Below are 21,794 nucleotides of genomic sequence, written 5' to 3' on the forward strand. Positions count from 1 at the left end.
AAACCTTTTAAGCTAATTCCATGGTCACTTTAGCCTCTCCTAGTCCCATACTCCAGTTGCATATTTGGGACCTTGGAGTTGGTTCCCTCAACCCAGACCATCTATGCCTTTAACAAAGTAGAAAGAAAACCCTTTTCTACACCTTCCCCAACATTAGACAGGTACCTGAAAAGGGCATTTCTGACCCAGACCACAAATAATGCAAGTTATGGTTCTAGATGTTCCACCATCTTCTCCTTCCCAATTTGTAGCACACATTTCAAATTACCTGGAATATTGTCCATGTTTCTCTCTTAAAATATTTGGAGAGCAAATATCTGAAAGCAAGATTCTGTTGCACAGCCCCTCACTCACAGAATGTCTCCAGAGGAACTTCCCCACATGCTCCTAAATATTTATCCATGTTTCCAGGTTCAGTTTTCATTGTCTTCTATTTCTCCCCTCCAAGCACCCAACAAACAGTTGTTTATTGAACACCTAATATGTTTCAGATTCTGCCAACATATAAATGCCACCAAATCAAGAAGAAACTGTCTACTTCGTATTTTCATAGAATTGTGTTTCTTTTCAAAATTCCCTAAAAATAGTAGGCAGAATAATGTCCCCTTCCTACCCATACATGTCCATGTATTAATCCTTAGAACCTGTGAATATTTTAGGTTCCATGGCAAGGGAGAATTACTTTTGCAGGTGAACGTAGGTTGCTAATCAGATGATCTCACGGCTTTACTGCTGTTGTACTCATTTAATGTCATTTCAATGAAATTAGGGTGAATGGGGAGTTGCATAGATACATTCAGTCAAAATTCTTGAAATAGAATGAAAATATTAAAAATAATCATAATAACAATAACTCAAATAGTCGTAGCTTGAACAGAGACACAGAAGCATGGAACAGACTGACAGATCTCAGAGGGAAGGTGAGGTGGGGGGTGGGGAAGAGATTAACCAAGGAATTTATATGCATATATGCATAGCCCATAGACACAGACAATAGTATGGTAAAGGCCTGGGCTGGGGCGAGGGAGGAGAGGGAGGGAGGGCGGGGGAGGGATAATAGTGACATCTGTAATACTCCCAACAATCAAAATGAATTTTAAAAATAATAAAATAATTAGGTACTGAATAATACTTGCTTCAAATTCATTAAAAAGAGATTTATAAATTTTCACTCACTAATTGCCCTTGTAGAATTTTCTCCTAAGAAAATAGTCAAATTCCTGAAAGAATCAATGTGCATTGAAAAAAGAAACACATGCATTACATTTGTCTCATTTGTAACAACAGAAACCAAAAATAGAGTCTAGATAGCCAGTTGTATGGAGATTGTTAAAAAAAATTCTATTTTCAAACCAATACTTTTAAGAGTATCATGTGTCCATTAAATATAGTGCATATTAATTTTGTTTTCATATTTTCTGCTTTATAAATATAAGTAACATTTATAACACTCGGTTTTAAAAAGTCACAGTAAATTATAAGTACAACATAACTATTCTAAAAAACTATGCACTGAAAAAAATCTAGAAGGAAAGAAACCAAAATTACAGTGTGACTAATATATGAAAAGCTTCTGGTACATTTAACATTTAACAGAAACAATCATTGGAAAATTGTTACAAAATTAATGCTTATCAATTGCATAAGTGAAGAAAGTGACCCTTTCTGTCTTTCTACCCTCACAAGTACAAGAAATAGAGGGGATATATTTGGCCATGTGGTGTTATAAATATTATATTCTAACTTCTTGAATTCTTAATCAGCATGTAAAGATGCAAATCATAGGCAGTTCACTGCTCTCTGGTATTCAGTTAACCTATTAATGTTGTGCAGAACCAAAATGCAAATTGAGGTCACTACTGGACAAGGTTCAGAATGTCCATGCCATTATTGTTTCTTAATCATGCAGTTAACCACCTAGGGCGACCAGTTTTCCAATGTCCCATTATCATTCCTTTGGGGAAATTATATGTTCTCCACTTTCACTCTTAAACAGCTTTTCAATAGAAGCAGAAATTCAACAACTTAAGCAAGTTGTCTTTGGCCATCTGTTTGCACAACTAAATAAAATCTTTTTGTTTAACAACTGTTAATAACTTCCAAGTTATTGAAAAACTTTTAAGCATTATTTAATATTAGTGCAACATGCTCATCATTGTATTTAAAAATTAGAAAAATAAATGACTCCCCACCCAGTAATTAATACTTATTTATTTCCCCAAAACAGACTAACAAAGGAAAAAGCTAGTCAACTTTTCAGGAGACTCAAATTACTTCTCTAGAATTAATAAGGTAGTTATTACAAGTTAATTGAATATCAGTTAATTATACAAAGGAGTATTTACTGAGACTTTTCAGAGTGTGAGGATTAAATTCAGCAAGCAGCTTGCTATTCAACGAGTGTGGTGTTTTGCTTCCACCTCCAGTAACTACTTATGATTCAGTTACTCAAGTCAGTGAATACATACCTATTTAGTGCTTGCTGTATACCATGTACACACCAGAAATCCAGAGGAACACAGGGAGGAGTGTCCTGCCTGGCTGAGCATGACTCTCCACCATCCCCTGAATTCCCCACTTGCATTCAGGTCTCACATGAACCAATGCTCACACACTGCTTCATGACAGAGCCTCTGTCGCCTGTTATTGGCCCATGCCCCTGGACAGAGCAGAAATATGTTTGTGAACCTAGCACCAAGGAAACATCTCTGATTTCTTTGGGAAGCTTTTGCTTCTGAAAGGACTAACATTAAACACTAGTTCAGCCTTGGGCTGCAGGATGCCAAGGTGACCCAGATTAGGGCTACCCACTGAGAGCAAAGCAAAAAGTGACTAGAATATGGCCAGCTTCCAAGATCGCCAGTTCTTTTCTCCATTCTTCTGTTAGGTCAGCAAGAAAGTCCTATATCTTCTTCTAAAATAATCATCTCTTTCTCTCTCCAAGGAATTGGGTTGTGCCTAATCAATTCCTCATCTACCATATGTCAACTAGATTGGAATATTAAACTCAAATTGAGAGCAAAGAAGAAAAAATCATATAAAATTAACAGGCAAGTATAGGAAAACTAGAGAGCTGATGCATGAAATTTGTGCATGGGTAGGGTCCCTAGGCCTGGCTGGCGATCAGGGCTGATCTGTGGGGCAACCAGCAAGGTGATCGGGGGGGCCCTGCTGGCACCCACCTTGGCTGGCCTGGGGCCTGTGGGCTGGGGGCAGCTCCTGCATTAAGCGTCTGCCCCCTAGTAGTCAGTGCGCATCAAAGCGACTGGTTGTTCCACTAGTCATTCCGCCATTCGATCGATTTGCATATTAGGTTTTTATTATATAGGATGTACACTAAAATATCTAACTTTGTGTTTATCAAATGAGATGGAAAGGTTTCAACTTAGAGATCAAACTTGTTTTTATGTTCTGCAGGCTCTATGGTCTCTTGCTCTGCCTATGAAGATGATGGGAATGATGTGAGGATGCTGGCTGGCATCGCTGCCACCCCAAGTAAAGAATGCACCTCAGAATAACACCAGTGGAGCCCAGACTTAAAGAGACACAGTCCTAATAGTAACATTTGCACTCTGGCTTCATCACAGGGAACAAGTCAAAGAGAATGCAAGCAAGACAGAAGTCACAGCCTTTTATAACCTAATCTTGAAAGTGGCAACCCATCCCTTTTGCTATATATTACTCATTTGGAGCAAGTCACTAAATCCCGTGAACACTCTACATGAGGGGATTGCACAGGGGCGTGACACCAGGAGATAGGAATCATTGAGAGCCAATTCAGATGCTGCTTACATAGAACAAAGAAGCATACTGAGCTCTGAGCTCGCATGCAATGAGTGCTCTTGGAGGAGAAGGGCCACTTCCTCCATCAGAACTGAGCAAGAGAGGAAAGAATGGGTGCAGATGGAAGTCGATTGTTCTCATTGGTGGTGACAAGTGGCAGGATTAGGTCTGATGGCATTTTTTTTAAAAATTTTCATGTAGAGTGAGGCAAGGTCATCTGCTGAAGGAGAAGATATGGAGGCTTGGGGGCAAAGGGAAGGTATGAAAAAGCAACCTTAGCTAATGCCAATGGGATGTTTAAAATAACTTAAAAGTAAAAAACTAGTCAGCTCAATTGTGTGATTTTCTTCACCAACTTTCAGCTGCCAAGGTACTAGCTCAGAGAAAGTAGCAAGAGATATATGCCAACTCTAGGGTAGAAAAATACTTTTCATCCATGTGTAAATGCAGCCAAGAAATAATAGTCTGAGTTATACTCATTTATATTTCTCTCCATCTGATTCTTCAAACCCACCCTGCTCAGCAGGTATCTTTCTGCCAAGCAGGGCAACAAATTAAATAGCCTGGTGTGTGCAGTTTTGATACAGCTCTCTTGGACCTGTAGTGCATGTTAATTCCCTGCTTTTATTCTCTCTACACCCCTCTATAGCTGCTCAGTGGGCAAAAACTGTCTAGGACTTCAAAGGAGATCTGTAACATGGAAAAGACCCAGGGGCCCTGTCTGCACATCACAGATAAATATTGATGACAATGACCTTCAAAGTACTGTTAGATCTTTAATTCTAAAAATTAAAGACTGTTTAAATCTAGCTAACATTTCTGATAGGAAACATATATCACTCATGAAATAATAGATGCTGGTATACTTTTAAGATACCCAGAATTTGGTTGGTTAGTGAGTTGCTTGGTTGGTTGGTTGGGTTTCAATTCATAGAAAAGACAAGCCACATAAATGTAGCAAAACAACACCCCTCCCCACCAAATGCATATTTGCATTAGTCAGCTTGAGCTGCTGCAACAAAATACCATAGACTGGGTGGCTTAAGCAACAGATATTAATTTCTCAAAGTTCTGGAGGCTAGAAGTCCCAGATCAGGGTGCCAGTATGGCCAGATTCTGATAAAAGTCTTGTTCCTGGTTTGGGAAAAGAGAGAAAGAAACCTCTGGTATCTCCTCTTAAAAGGGCACTAATTCTATTGGATCAGGTCCCCACTCTTATGACCTCATTTAACCTTAATTACTTCCTTACTCCAAATATAATTACATTGGGAATCTGGTATTCAATGTATAAATTGGGGTGGCAGGGGCACAAACATTCAGTCCTTAACAACATTCCTTCTGACATGGCCAATTCATCTCATTGTGTCTAGGAATTTCCTAGTTTTAGCACTGAATATGCTAAATCCTGCAAATCTCTCAGTCCTGGTTGTGCTAATTTATCTTCTAACCCTCTCAGGAGTGGTCCAGGAGCAAGGTTGCTCCTGAGAGAATTCCTAGGGCTGATCTTGTTGTAACTTCTCCTGACTCTCAGCCTAGCCAGAGCCACAGCTCTTTCCTGAAAACATGGGTCCTTTATAGAGCTGACTGTACTGCCTAGGAAGACACAATCTCTCAGCCTATTAGTGTTTTCACTTCAGAGGAAATCAAATCCATCTAAAAGGATTTATTGGATGTGTATTATTTGTACAGTACAGTACTAGACATGGCTGGGGACACTGAAGTATAAAAGCATATTCCTGTCCTCAAGGAATTTATTTGTGAATAGAAAAAAAATCTGTGAGATAGAAAGGTCAAACAGTAATAAAACTGACAGGACAAGCATTAAAAAAATTACCAGGCAGAATATGATTAATTGCAAACATGCTCTTGGGAAAATAGTCCCTTTTAGAATCAGGAAGTTTTGGGGGTTTTTTGTTTGTTGTTTTTACAAAGTAAAGGTAACATTTTTAATAACCTGCTCCCATTGGTTGAACAAAGCAGAGGAGAGCAATGGGTGTTACTCTAGACAAGTTTCCAAGTTTGATCGTTGTGAACACAGGCTTTCAAGCAAGACACAATGAATCCCAATGTCATCGCTGCTGTGCACTACTGATTGGGAAACTTGTAAAAATGTTCTTTTCCTCAGTTGAAAAATCAGAATAACCTACCTCTATCTTAGAGCTGGTGAGAGAATTCCATGCAATGAGGTTCATAATCACTTAACACATTACCTAGCATGTGTCAAGTGCTTGATAAACAATTGCTATTATAATTTGTGTGATTGTTAATATGATGATGGCATATATTATTTCCTCTTCTCTCCACATTTCACAATTGATCTAATCTGAAAACTCTGGTGCAATTCAAACTTTATATTAAGTCACAAATACTGCTGAGTTGGCCTGTGAATTTCAAAGGAGCAGGGGAGTTTTGCATGTTCTTGTCTGAATGCATTTTCATTTAGAATGCTCTTCATGTTGAAATTGCCAAATTAAGGTCATGTGTAAAGCAAAAATTAGTATGACCAGCAATGCATTTAAATTAATCCTGTTTACAAACTCGTCTTACCCCTGTTGATATTGCATTAGTTCTCTATTGCTGCATAACAAATTACCCCTGAACTGTACTAACTTAAAACAACACACATTTATTACCTCATACCTTGTGTGGGCCAGGGATCCAGGCATGGCTTCACTGCATCCACTCACTTCAGGGTCTCTCATGGGCTGCCATCAAGTGTGGGCCGAGCTGTGGCCATCCTATGGCTCAAAGGGGACAGGGAGGGGGGCATGAGGATCTGCTTCCAAGCTCATATCATTGGTTTCAGGATCCGGTTCCTCACAGACAGTTGAACTTAGGATCTCAGTTCCTCACTGCTGCTGACTGGAAACCATGCTCAGTTCCTTGTCCTGTTGGCCTCTCCATCATGGAGGAACCGGATCCTGAAGGCAATTACATGAGCTTAGAAGCAGATCATCTGAGCAGCCTGCCTACCACAGCTGTGTCTTCGAGGCTCCCTGTCATGACTGCAGTGAAGCTGAAGAACACAAATAACAGTAACAGGCTGATGCTACTAAATGCACAGTCACAGAAACAGCCCGCAGGGCCAACGCCTCCCTCTGGAGGTGGCTGCCCCATTGATTTCTAGTATTTGTCAGAAATAGACCACTTTGCTGTTTCCTACAACAAAACATGTTCTGCTTCTTTAAAATGGTACCTTGAAAATTCTAGTATAATTTCAGTAAAATGGAGTTTGCCTGAACTGAGTCTTAATAATTTGAGGAGTATCACAATTGGTTTTAAAAGAACATGATCAACAGAATAGCCCCCTATGAAACTGCTGGAAACTTGCCCCAAGTAAAAGAAAGCGAATAAATCAGGCAGAATGTTTGGGGCCAAGTGACTTAACCTCTGAACCTCAGTTTCCTTTCAGAACAGTAAGTGCTATACCAGATAACCTCTCAGGTTCCTGCTGGCTCCAAAATGGCCCCAAAATTTTACAATTAACTCTTAGCCCAATGCTGCTGGGTGCTAAGGGGTCTTTCCCAAAATCCAGGAACTGACCGCCAAAGGAGGTACAGTCTTGGGGGGGGGGGGGGGAGACAATAGAGGGTGATTTGCAATTCAGAGTTTTCAAAAGCTTTATCTGCCAAGCAGAGCTGAGTTTGGTCCCTCATTTTGCCACCCAAGAAGCTAATGAAAATTATCAAAGTTTTTCAGGGGTTAGATGAGCATCTGGCAACAACAGTGCCAAATCAAACACTGAGAAATACTCTAGTGGGGAGGGGGCAGGCGAAAGGGTTGGTAGATATTTCCAAAGGCAACTGGCCCTGAGCCAGTGGGGCATCCCTGCTCTCTCCCAAGAGGACTTGCAGACTGGCATTAACCAGTAGTGGGCGCTCCATGAATACTCATTGAACAAATGAAACTTTCCTGTAGGCTGGAGATGAGGTCTGTTGTCTTTCAGGTGCACACTCACAAATAAGCAAGTATATGAGGCACAACTACCCCTTGGCATGTGTCGATGTCCATGGACTCACTAAACTGAGAAACACCATGCAAATCTACAAGAGAAAGAGCTGTCTTCTCCAAGTGGCCTGGTGAGGCTGGAATCAAACACAGGAAGTGAGACTAATAGGAAATTTCATGAGATTGGGCTACACCCTCTAGAATAGGGACAGTGGCATCCTTTGAGGTCCTTGGCCCTTGAGCCTTCTTGGCTAACCTCACTTTCCCTAGACAGTGCTTACATGGGTAAGCCCAGGCTGCCTGGTGACTTTCCCTTTACTGAATCCTCCAAGTAGACAGAGCCTCCCTGCAGAGAGACAGTGGTAACACAGCTAATGGAAGAACATTTTCACTGGGTTAGAGAGTCCTAAGAGCCATTTTGTCTTTCTAAAGAATCCTTTGTGTAATATTACTTTCATCCCATATTAGCCAATTTCAGAGTTTAATTCTCATCTCTTTTCCCAAATTCTAGTGGAACAGGAAACAATAGTCCCCACATATTAAGAATAATACTGGCAATTTAGCGCCCACAGTGAACTGGACTTTGGAGCAAGTCTACATTCTTTCATGAGCCACAAAATCATAAAGCAGGAATCCAAGCACAGAGACCCTGTAATGTGGCCCTTCTATCCACTCTCAGAACAGCTCATTGATAAATTGCTTCATTTGGCAGCAAATGTGGAAAGAGGATAAGCAGGTGAACTTCAGGCATAGAATGTTAACTATAGTCAAAGTGTCATGACTTGTGCGGCCACGTGACCACACAAGTGAATCCCAAGTGAAAGCACAAATGATCCCATAGTTGTATTTTGTCTATAATGGGAAATGCCTGAAAAGGGTAGAAATATATTTTCCTCTCCAATTTAACTAGACGTATATTATTACTTTTTTTAAATGCCTATAAGCAATAACAGCTCATGTAAAGGGGATACTGTAATAAAATTGTATAATAGATCTTTTTTGTCCACAAAATTATGTAAAAATGTGTCTTATCCTTTTGTTGGGACCATTTGCAAGCCCAGGGGCAATTACACAGAGTGTATTGGAGTCACCGGCACACATCTCCTAATGGCAGCTTGGCCGAAAGCCAAGCTTTAAGTCAAGCCTCAGGGAATTCAGATTTAAAAGTCAGCTGCATTAGAGGTGGTGATTCAGGTTGGAGAAGAGATCATCTTTCGTGATTTATTACGCCCAGTGAGGGCGTTTAGTCCATTTACAGGATGATCTAGTTGAGTTGCATCTTCCAGGGAGCAATGCTGCATAAAATGAGAAACGTCTGAACCAGGAGTTACCAGAAAGGAGAGACTTGATTAGAGCTTGAATTATGTGGAAAGCACGTAGCTTTTCTTAGAAATCGATCTGCAAACCCCCCAGAATCTGCAAACATGAGCTACATTTTCAACCCCCGATATCTAACTTGTGACTGATGGGTCTGTTACTGCAAGAGTTTTTAAGTGACTGCAAAGTAATCATTTAGGATTAAGAATACACATCTGATTTAAAATATTAATCTTACTGGTGCTTATAATCTAAGCTGTACTTGCTCTCGAAGAAAACTAAATTTCCCACCTCTCTGTAACCCAGGAGAATTTTCACAAAGACTTATGGTCTTAGGAATTCTCCCTGGTTTCCTCCAATGGAGGCTTCTGATGTCTTTTGTCAAATTAGAGATACATGAGTGAGACAGTAAATATGTTCTTTAATATTCAATTCAGATTTTGAAAAAATAAGAGCTATAGTTCTATTTAAAATAAAGCCACTTAGAAAAAATATTATTTCTGTAAAAAATAAATCTATACGTGTATTTTTTTTTTTACTCATGTATTTGGTAGAAAAAAACAACACTATAAACTTGAAGTTCATTTCCCACTAGTGTCTTCATTTTTGTGTTTTATTGCATTCCTCGGTGGTTTTGCAAGCAGCTATATCAAGAGTGTCCAAGAGGAATGTGAACAAGGCCTTCGCAGTGACTTGGGCTAAAACACACGAATATGACAGAACAAAAATCTCCACGGAGCTATCCCACGATGAATGTTCATGCTATACGCAAATCTCTGCCAAATTCCTTCTGGCAAACACATCAAGAAGTGAAATCTACCTACCAGAAAGAAACCAGAAAGACACTTCTACCAACTTCATCTTGTAATAAACATGTAATTACTATAGTTACAATCTTGTGCCTTTGTGTAATGAGACAACATTTTGGCACATAATCAACCTGTGGGGTTTTTTTCAGGCTCTCTGGCCCTATAGCCCTTCCCCCCACTCAGCTATGGTTCTCCACTTTCACTGCCTCAAAAAAGGGGTAACCCAGAAGGACACAAGGGTCGACTTCACTCATTTATTCACCCATTATTTTTTCAGCTAATATTTATTGAGCAGCATCCATGTGAAAACACTGTCTTAAGTGCTAACAATAATCTTTACGATAGACCTTCACATTCCAGTGAGCAGTCAATGCACAAACTTTTAAAAAAGGACTGGCTGGTAAAAACACCATGGAGAACAATAAAGCCAGAAAATGGGATAAAGAGGGACAGAAGAGGCCAAAACAGACTGAACTCCTCAGCTTTTGAGTTTCAAAAGTCTGTGAACAAACCTAAAAAAACATAGGAACAATATTCAGGCAGAGGCAATATATATATATTCCTCAAGATGAGATGAGTTTGCTCAGGTGAGAAAGAAGAGAAGGAAGATTCAGAGGAGACGAGAACTTGAAGCTGGTGGGTATCTGAAAAAGTGCATGAGGTCCTGCCCCGCTCTCCTTCCTATCCCCAAACCCACTTCCTGGAAGGGCCCAGATAGGTCCCAGGAAAGCAGGTGGATCCCAGATTTGACTGATCAGCGTGCCAGCACAGTGAGAGGAATAGAAGAACAGGATGGCCACACAGATACGAGATAGGTCCAGGCAGCCAATCGGATTGAGAGCCAGAAGACCCAGAAGGAGTATGATCTGAATGAACCAATGACCAAAAAGCAGGCAGGAATGAGTGTCCCAGCAAAGGGCGATGTGGATTGATGATGGGGACAGTCAGACCCCTCTGACTCCCACTGAGGAAGAAGCGAGGCTGAAGATTGAGTTCAATCGCCAACAGCCAATTATTTAAACAATCAGGCCTATGCAATAAAACTTGGATTAAAAATCTGAAACCACAAAGCCAAGGAAGCTTCTGGATTGCAGGGGGTATGGTATTTGATCTTCCGTTCACATACAATAAAACCCAGTCACCTCTTTCTGACCTGCAAGGCCCTTTGTCCCTTTGTGATCTGGCCTCTGTCTACTTATCGAACCATATAAATACCACACCCTCTTACTCATTAAGTCCTTGCCTCGTGGCCTGCTTTCTGGCTTTCTGTTTATTAAATCTAGAATCTTTTCCTTGCCTTGGGGCTTTAAACTTAATTCTCCCTTGGCTTGACATTTTCAACCCTGGTCTAAACAGGCCAATCTGAGCTATTATTCAGAATTTCACTCAGAGACTCCTTCCTGGACCACCCAACTAGGGGTAGAGATCCACTATCAAAGCAGGCTGTTCTAATTCTCTGAATTCCTTATCAGCACCTGGTACATTTCATGTGTATTTATCTGTTTATTGTCTGACTATGCCCACTAGAATGTTAGCTCCATGAGAAATGGGACCTTGCCTGTCTCATCCATCATTCCATAACAGGGTCTGGACCACTTGGCCAACTAATGAACATTTGAAGATGAGTAGTTGAAGGAAACTTTCTTCATCCAGGAGGTAAAAGACCAGGGCTTCACCATGGCTGAATTGCTTGAGCAGATAACAACAGAGACCACAATTGCTCTCTGCTCATTCTGTGCTATCGCATCTGACTGGTGATAGGGATTCATATCAGGAATGAAACTATTTGAAGGATTTGCCCCATGAAAAAGGCTGGTCATTAGAGCATCAGCAAATATGAACAACTTCTATAAAACCAAACGGGAGGGCCAGTATCAAACAAGGTTGTTGGCAGGTTTCCTTGTTCAGTGCAGGGCTTTTACTGCTGTTCCCATGAAAACCATTATTCTGCCAGGCAGTCGGCCTCCTGTCTCCTTGAGCACTAATTGCTCTGCTTGGTTAGGCAATTTAGGCAAACGCACCACTCTCAAACAACAAGGCATAGGGAATGGGAGAGAGGAGGTCTGGCATTTCAAAAGTACAATGCATTCTGATAAAAAGAAACCACAGAAAATTATTCCAAGGCAAGTGAATGCTTCTACGTGGGAATGAATGCCTCAGCTGAGACCAGGAAGGGGGTCCAGCCTTTGGCCTCCATGTTCTCCAGGAAGCCCAGAGTCCTACGGCTCCTGTGGGAAATAGAGAATTATGGCATTTCTTGAATCTGGCATCTGAAATGGCAAAAGCTTTCCCCTAAACAGACAGACTTTGATTGCCATCCCCTGGGTCTGCTGGCTGTTTAAGAGCCAAGATTCAATTCTGTGCATACTGATCCTCAAAAGTGTGATTTCAGGCCCTAGCCTGTTTGGCTCAGTGGATAGAGTGTCAGCCTGGGGACTGAAGTGTCCTGGGTTTGATTCCGATCAAGGGCACATGCCAGGGTTGTGGGCTCGATCCCCAGTAGGGGACGTGCAGGAGACAGCCGATCAATGATTCCCTATAGTGTGTGGTTTCCATATAATCATGGCCAGCTAGTGCCAACAATGAACTCCGCATATTTTGTCTCTGCCCTAAATCAATTCATCTCACAAGGGGCATCTCAAATTTCCAAAGGGAAATCCATACACAGTGTGTAGTTAAAGCCCTTAAAATGGCCATAGCCTTTTATCCAGTCATTCTACAACCAGAAATTCACACTGAAAGAAGCAATAAGGAATGCAGACAAGGATTTATTTTCAGAAATGTTCAAAATCTTGTAACATTATGAACAAGTGAATGCCCATCAATAGGGAAATAGTAAAGAAAAATTATTAAATGTGCTACGAGGGAATGTTATGTAGTCGTTAAAAATTATTTTTATGGGATCTTTTAAAAGCACACTTGTGCTTTAAAGAATGCCACCATCCTTTCTAAGGTTCAGAGAAATACCAGTTAATCCCAAAGAATGTCTGGATTCCCTCATATCTTTTCTTTTTCTTTTTCTTTTCTTTTTTGAAATCAGAGATGTTGACACACCATGGCATTAAAACCCAAAGAAGTTAGTTGGAGAGTAGTGTGATCCTTCTGTAAATCTATACACACACACACACACACACACACACACACACACACACACACAAAACTCTCCTGTCCTTGGAAGAGAGGAAGTGTGGTAGAGTCAGACTTTTGAATGTTTCTTCCTGCCATCTGCTGAATCTACACTTTTAAGCTATTTTTTGAGCAGCTGCCAGACAGCTGTTTCAGCCTCCTGAGATAGGCAGAGTGTGAAGAAATGAAAAAAGAATAAAAACTCGACTCACCCTCCAGAGTTATGCTAGTTAACTGTATGAAGACAATTATATTAATTTCCTTAGACAGAGGCCCACCCAGTTGGATAAATGTTTCAGTAAATCAGCTCGGTAGTTGGCCCTCTAGAGTCTATGGGTTTGGCTGACTTGAATTGCAGGCCCAGGAAACGGGAGGGTGGGCAGGGTGTCAGGTAGGATCCATATGGATGGAGGATTAGCAGAAGCCTGGAGGATGAAGGATTTTGAGAGAGAGAGCAAAAAGATCTCATCAATCTCCCCAAAAGCCACCAGAGAAACCTGTTGTTCAAGCAAAGCTAAATTTACTAGACTTCCTGGAGTAAAGGAGAACAATGCTTGACAGAGCTTAGCAAGTGTCTCAAAATGGGGAAACCGGAGACACATATGTATGGAGTTTTGAAGCACAGGTGATTTTAAGATGGGTCTTGCAAGGTGGGGAACTGGTTGGGACTGGCAGAATTTATAGGCTAACCACTGTGGTTGGTAGGGGCAGTGAGGTGAGGGTTTTTTGTTTTGTTTTGTTTTGTTTTGTTTTAATTCTCACCTGAGAATATTTTTTCTGTTGATTTCTAGAGCAAGTGGAAGGGAAGGAGGAGAGAGAGAAAGAGAGAAACATTGGCCTAAGAGAGACACATCAATTGGTTATCTCCCACACATGCCCCAACCAGAGCTGGGGAACCTGAAACTGAGGTACATGCCCTTGACCGGAAATCGAACCGAGACCCTTCAGTCCAAGGGTTGATGCTCTAACCACTTAGCCAAACTGGCCAGGATGAGGTGAGAGATTTTGAAGAGAGCCCTGGAGAGCAAGCCACCTAGTGGTTCACAGTCTTGTCTTCCAGAAGCAAGAGTTTCTGGAGCCAGTAGCTAAGAGCTCTGTTGCTGTGTTTTGTTTGTTTGTTTGTTTCACTGGATTGTTCTAGGTTGTTGTTTCACACAAAGACAGGACGGTATATCTGACCCCAGGTAACACAGGGACAGGAAAATAGGTTTGATCTCAGTACTGCTTAGCAGAGACAGGGATTGAGAGTGGTTTCAGTCCATACAGGAATTTAATGCGATTCCTGGCTGTGTAATTGACCTCCTCTCCTATCTCCCTGGAAAGCTTTGGTAAAATCTACCTGCTCACTCATGCTCAGCAAAGCACTTCCTTCAGTGGCTCCAAGAAAATGTGATGTCCTGTTCCCAGCTGGTGTGATTGTCAGAGGTGGCCTTTTTAACCCTTGCTTTTGTCAGGATGCACTGTGTCTTCCATCACCATATGCCCAGTGCCTAATACGATACTCAACATACACAGAAAATCAATGAGTAGAGAGGAAAACATATAAGGATGTGCTGAGCATTTACAAGTGATACCAACAGTAAGAATGCAAAGATAATAATACTTGCTACCTTTCAAGTAGTGAGAGAGGACTGAAGAGCTTACAATCATCATTGATCCCAGGCAGAAGTGAGGATGAAGAAAGGCAGTAAGGTAAGAACAAGCAGGGTTTGTCCCTGGAACATTAAGTCCATTCTCAACTAAGTGAAGAGGTTATGCTGCAGAAATAAGAATGCTTGGAGCATGAAGCTAGACCTAAAGGCTCTGGAAACCAGACATATGGATATAAACTGAGAGTTTTTGAATAGCAAGATAAGAGGAATTTCTTTTAAGAAAGCATGTCTAGCTATTATTCAGCTTGGAACAGAGAGGAAAGAGGAAGAAGCCAATTAGAAGGCTGTTGCACAAGGTAAATAAATCTTGGATAAGGGCATTCACAAAGTTCATGAAAAAGGGAATCTAGATACCAGACATGAAACAGAGGCTCACAAGCTACAGCACTGGAAGCAGACCAAATAGGAGTTGTCAGACATAATGAGGAGTCTAAGAGAACTGCAAATTCCCAAGCCTCTTGAGTGGGAACATAATGATACCTTTGAGAATCAGGAACATGGCACACAATGGGAGAGGGGAAGGATACGCAGAGTTTGGGGCAGGTTGGGTTTCTTCAAACATGGGGATATCTAAGTTATGCCTCCGGAAGGCGGTTGAAAATATGGGGGTGATGCTCTGGTGAAATGACAGAAGAGAGATTAAAACAACCACAACATCTCAAGTGCATCCCACAGACCAGATATTGTGCTGCATGCTCACAAGTGAGATCTCTGTCAGCCCTGCGATGGCAGGAAGAGCAGGTGGACGCAGTCCTTCCTGGGAGAAAAACTGTACATTCACACACATGCGAAGAGTGAAGGATGCGTGAAAGCATGTTTACCCTTCTCCTAAGGGCATCTTCAGTCTCTGGACAATGGGGCTCCCGTGGCCTCAGGATGTGTTCCTGGGGACCATCTCACTCCCCCTCTTCCTGCCCTTCTCATTTTACTTGAGACAGACAGTGTGCCCCAACATTTGCTCCAGACCAGACCTCTGGGACCCATGTCCCTAATTCCATCTTGGAGTTGGGGTTCTCATCTGTCTCTCATAGGAGTAGATAGAAGTCTTCCAGACTCTTCAACGTGAAGCAGTGACAACATAAGCAAAAACCTTTCTCTGGCTAATCTCAAAAGATTCTTAGCATAATTTCATGCTTTAATATGATTTTGAAATACCCTCTTCTTCATAAAGGGCAAGGGGGATAGATGGGAGACAGTACAAAAAGTTGGGACTAGGAAATTTGTTTTTCCATTAATGAAAACATTATTCCCTAAAATGACTTACTTTTTTACCAAGGCCTGTTGTTATTGTTATTGTTGTTGTTAATCCTCACTTGACGATATTTTCCTATTGATTTTTAGAGAGAGGGAAAGACAGACAGAAACATTGATGTGAGAGAAACGCATCGATTGGTTGCCTCCTGCAGGAGCCCCAACCAGGGCCTGGGCAAGGGAGGAACCTACAACCAAGGTACATACCCTTGACTGGAATTAAACCCAGGACCCTTGGGTCCTCAAGCCAACACTCTATCCACTGAGCCACACCGGTGAGGGCCAAGGCCTTTCTTAAAGGTCTCAAATTTCATTCTAAAAAGAAAGCACTTGATCAAGTTAGAGAGGGAGAAAGAGAGAAATTCGCAGGGCAAAGAAAGCAAAACTGGTCAGGAAAAGGCAATGTGCTGGAGGGGTAATTTAGCAGAAGCCCTGGGGAATAAAGCAGATGAAAAGCAGACCTGACAGTGAGAGAGATGGTGACCTTCATAAGAGGCATGTCAGCAGAAACAGGTCGATTCAAATCACCCAAAAAGCCTCCCGTCTGAGCCTGTGTCTTCCTTGACCTAGCTTGCCCAACCTCTCATATGATCATACAGCAGAGTCCCCAGATTTTATTGGCTAACTCAAGAAATCAGAATAACACTTTATGTGAGTAATAAAGCTGTGGGTTTGGTGGAACTTGTGATCATTCAAAAACCACATATTTTAACATGTGCACAGAAAATTCACTTTTAAGAAGCACTTGTGGCCAGTGTTCTGCTCTCTGTCACATGGTGGTTCCAGGCGGGGTTTCTTCATCGAGGAAACATTGGTTGTTGTTTTTTTAAATTAAATCTTTATTGTTCAGATTATTACAGTTGTTCCTCTTTTTCCCCCCATAACTCCCCTCCACCTGGTTCCCACCCCACCCTCCGCCCTCACTCCCCCCACACTGTCCTCATCCATAGGTGCACGATTATTGTCCAGGTGAGATCATGTGGTATTTATCCTTCTCTGACTGGCTTATTTCACTTAGCATAATGCTCTCTAGTTCCATCCATGGTGTGGCAAATGGTAAGAGTTCCTTTTTCTTCTTCCTCTTCTTAAAGAATACCTTTCAGCATTTCATATAATGCTGGTTTGGTGGTGATGAACTCCTTTAGCTTTTTCTTATCTGTGAAGCTCTTTATCTGACCTTCAATTCTGAATGATAGCTTTGCTGGATAAAGTAATCTTGGTTGTAGGTTCTTGCTATTCATCACTTTGAATATTTCTTGCCACTCCCTTTTGGCCTGCATAGTTTCTACTGAGAAATCAGCTGACAATCTTATGGGTACTCCCTTGTAGGTAACTAACTAAGGGAGTACCCATAAGATTGGTTTTTGTTCTTAAGGCCGCCAACTGATTGGATGACTGTAGATATCAACCACGTCTCCAAAATACTTTCACAGCAACCTCTGGGTCAATGTTTGATTAAGTAGCTGCTACTATAGCCTAGCCAAATTGGACACATAAAACTAACTGTCACAATGTGATAATTCTACAGGTCCACAATAGCATTATAGTTTCAGTATCAGCAAAAACTATATCAGATGGGGGAGTATGTTACCAAGATCTGAATAGCATGGCTCCTGCTTTGCAAGTAAAGATCATCTAAGTATAGAGACTGACAGTCATGGAAAATTGCATAAATATACATGTGCTGTAATCACACAAGCCATAGAGAGATACCCTGTAGGTCTGAAACCCAATGCCAGTTGATTCATTAATTTTAATCCTTTTATATATTTTTATTGTCAAAGGTCTTCACCATTTTTTCAAGCAAACCATGCCACATTAATAAAAGGCATTAATTATCTTAGCTGAAAAAGTCTCAGATTATACAGACTTTAATTTTATGCAGGTTCATTTTCTGTTGTCAAAGTATAAGATTATTTTTTAACTTGACAGCATTATATAAGTTAATTACGAATCAAATTCAGATTCATCAACTTATTGAATATGCTTCCCTAATGGTTTTACCATATAAAAGTGCTAAAATTAAGGAAATAAAAAAAGAAATGAAGGATAAGGAAGTTGCTAGAATGATTAGAATAACTTTTCTTCTAGTTGCCATATTTCTTTTACATCCTAGTTTCACTTCTTTTTTATTCTTTTATATCTGAAAAAAGAAATTTAGAAAACTAGAACTATCAAAATCAAATATCTTATTTTGAGCTTTCCAATGGTTAATCTTATATGTCAACTTGGCTAAGCTTTGGTGCCCAGTTGTTAGGTCAAACACCAGTCTAGATGTTGCTGTGAAGGTATTTATGGATGTGGTTAACTTTTACATCAACAAACTGAGTACAGAAGATTACTTTCCATAATATGATGGCCCACATCCAATCAGTTGGAGGTTCCCAGTAGAGGAAGTAATTCTCAAGTCTGTGACATAGAATTCTTGCCTACTTCTTAGCTACTGCCCTTCAGAATTCAGACTCAAGACAGCAGCATAAACTCTTACTCAAGTTTCCAGCCTACCTGTCTGTCCTACCAATATTAGATTTGCCAATCCCAGGAATCATGTAAGCCAATTTCAGTCAATTGATCAATCAATAGATAAGTAGATTCTAGATAGATAAATAAATATATATCTATGTACATGTATATATATGTGTGTATATATATGTATACAGAAATATATAGAGAGAGATATTCTGATTCTCTGAACTAATACAAACCTTCTTCCTTAAATTGCTCACATTTTAGACAAGAAATACAACTATTGTAACAAAAAAGTCAGTTTATATACTTGTTTTTATCATAAATTAAATAATTTATTTCAGTGGTATGAGGTCCTTTAAGTTGTAACCTGAAAGATTTAAAATGTATTTATTTTACTTTCACTTTGTTCTGCCCCTTCAGGAACCCACATACCTGCTCATTCACAGACTGTGATTGGCAAGACTGAATACACTCTTTCTCCTTCCAAACACTGCTTTCTATTCCCCAAGGCTTGTGGGGTCTACATGGATGCCAGGTGTTCAACATGGAACCTGCATGCCTATGCCTGGAAGGATAAGAACTGGCCATGATGTGACTAGGAAACCCAAACAATGTGGTAACTTGGGGTTAGCCAGTGTGACTGCTAAGGGTCATTCTAATATGATGCTTTCTTAGTGTCTCCTCCCCTGGAGCCATTTGGTCATCTGACATTTACCTAATTAGCAGTCTGAGAATTGTGGTGGATAAGGAATGGACGAAAGCAAAGCACACATTTAATGATGTGACCATTGGTCTCTTATGAGACTGCTTTATTGATAAGGTTTTACTGAAGTGAGTAAGATTTGTCCTGTTGCTAAGGCAACCTGCCTACAGGAATAACCAATCTATACATCATTCCGGCAAGTGGTCCTTGCAATTAAATAAAGGGAAAACTAAATGTAGCTATAGAACCCCATCAGAGAGAACAAAGAAAACTGAAATACAAAAGGGAAAAAGATTATATGTGACTGGTGGGTGTTGGGTTCAACATTAGAGTTAAACATGTTATCTTCCCAGAAGAAAGCCAAATCTATGAGAAATACAAAAGATATGTCTTACATGATCTTTCACTCCTTCCCTCCCTCTCTGATCTCATTTCTTCCCACCTTCCTGGCGCTCTCCCCTCCAGCTTCATTGGAGTCCTTGCCATTCTTCAAACATGCTGTGCCAGCTCCGGCCTCGACCCTACATTTGCTCTTTTGTTCTCCTAGGAAACTTTTCCCTTAGATATGCACATGACTCCCTCACTCCCATATCCTCCAGATCCTATCACAGACCCCTTCCCTGGCCACCATTCATAAAACAGCCTCTCCCCATCCCCACCACTACACTTCTCCATCACTTTAACCTATCTTACTTTTTTCTGGAGCATTGATTACCATATAATATTAAGTATGCATTTCTTTCTTTATTCCCAGCCTCTACTGTTAGAACGGAAGCGCCTTCGGAGCAGATGATGTGAGCTTGTTCACTGCCCGTCATCAGCACCTTGAACGGTACTTTGTTTCTTGTACAGCGAATTAATATTTGTTAGTAAATAAAGTTATGTTCCCCAAAACCCAGTTAGGGAGATAAAACTAAGACATAGTCCATTCAATTAAATAGTTTTGGACAAAAAGACAAGAAAGCTGTTAACAAGGAATAAATCTGACAGGAAGAAAATGGAGTTACACAAGCCAGTTATCATCTGAGAATTTTGGACTCAACTGTCACATGCCATGTTTGGCCCTCCAAAGAAAAATATGCTTCGTTAAGAACTGAGGTTACAGTCTGGAAATTTGGAACCACAAACGATCCTATGTCTGTGTGTGTGTGTGTGTGTGTGTGTGTGTGTGTGAGAGAGAGAGAGAGAGATATCTTCTTATTGCTAATAAAACCTTGAATAAGCTACTGATTTGGAACTGGGGACATATCCAAGTGAGGAACTGACAAAGATTTTATTCTTAGATTCTAGAGAATATTAGGGGAGGGTTTTCAGAGGAGGTATCCCTGCTTTATTTCCTTTGTTGAGGCACCACCATGCTGCTCTTTAAACATGGATGCCTGTGGCTTTGGAAGCCGACCAAATTAGATGGTTCTTATTGTGAGAAATTACATTATTTGCATTTGTTAGTTGCTAACAATGGCAAATTGGCTATGTAAGCAGAAAATGGGTTTAGTCAAGGATAATAGGTAGCTCTCAGAATCTTCAGATGAGTCAGGAAATAGGTTTATAGGTTGACAATACAACCAAGCACAAAACCTAAGTTACACCACCCTGTGACCCGCAGGCTGCCGACATTGTCCCAAAGCAAGGCCCCCACACAGCAGCTCACACCTCTAAGGCCAGCTATGCTCTCCACCTCTGCTCTCTCAGTTGCCAGCTACCTAACCAAGCCAGCATGAACACCACGCGCACGGCCCCCACTTCATTTGGCTGTTCTTTTTAAATCCAAGCCCAGCACCAGTGCATCCCACTGTACTGTCTAGGGCATATCCCCATAGGTTGACTGCAAAGGATACCGCCATGCTGAGCCACTCCGATGCAGAGGGGAAAAGAAAAAAATCTGTAATGTCGATCCTGTCTTTAAAATGTTGTCCATCGTTGATTCTGGAAGGTTTTATTTTTTAAATATTCTATTAAAATATTATTTATCGTGATTGCTGAGTTTTTGTTGCTCCCTTAAATGTTCCCCCTGAGTTGAGTACTTTACGCTCCTCGCCTTGGTGCCAGTCCCAACAAAGGAAGCTGGACTGAAAGGTGATGTGGAACACAGAGCAATGGCCCTCAGAGACCCCACATTCTCTCCGTGAATGTGTTACCTTATATGGCAAAAAGGACTTTGTATATTTGAACAAAAATCTTGGATGGGAAAGTTCTCCTGGATGATCCCGGTGGGCCTTATCTAACCATGAGATTGTTTAGGAGGGTCAGAGTAGAGAGAAGATGTGACGATAGAAGCAGAGGACAGAGAGAGAGATTGGAAGATTCCATATGGCTGGCTTTGAAGACGGAGGATGGGGCCTCGAGGTAAGGAATATAGACAGTCTCTAAAAGCTAAAAAGAAAAAAAAAAAGCAAGGAAATGGATTAGAAATTCCAGAAGGACTGCAGCCTTGCCGGCACTTTGATTTTGAACCTAGAGAGCCTAATCTAAGAGCTGTAAGAGAATAAATTTGTATTCTTTCAGCTGCTGAGTTCGAGGTAATTTTTAAACAACAGCAATGGAAAACTAACAGGGGGTGTTCTCCAGACATCACAAGGTGCTCAAAATGCATGACGCATCAAACAGAATGACAGGTGCCCGACCCCTGAAAATTTTACATTTTTAACCTATTCTTTCACATTTTTACTCAAACTTCAACACTGACATATGGCTGTGGTTCTTATAAGCGGGCTAGAGGCAAATAGTAGTTGTCAG

Source organism: Myotis brandtii, unplaced genomic scaffold (assembly GCF_000412655.1).
Source record: "Myotis brandtii unplaced genomic scaffold, ASM41265v1 scaffold440, whole genome shotgun sequence".
Classification (NCBI taxonomy): domain Eukaryota; kingdom Metazoa; phylum Chordata; class Mammalia; order Chiroptera; family Vespertilionidae; genus Myotis; species Myotis brandtii.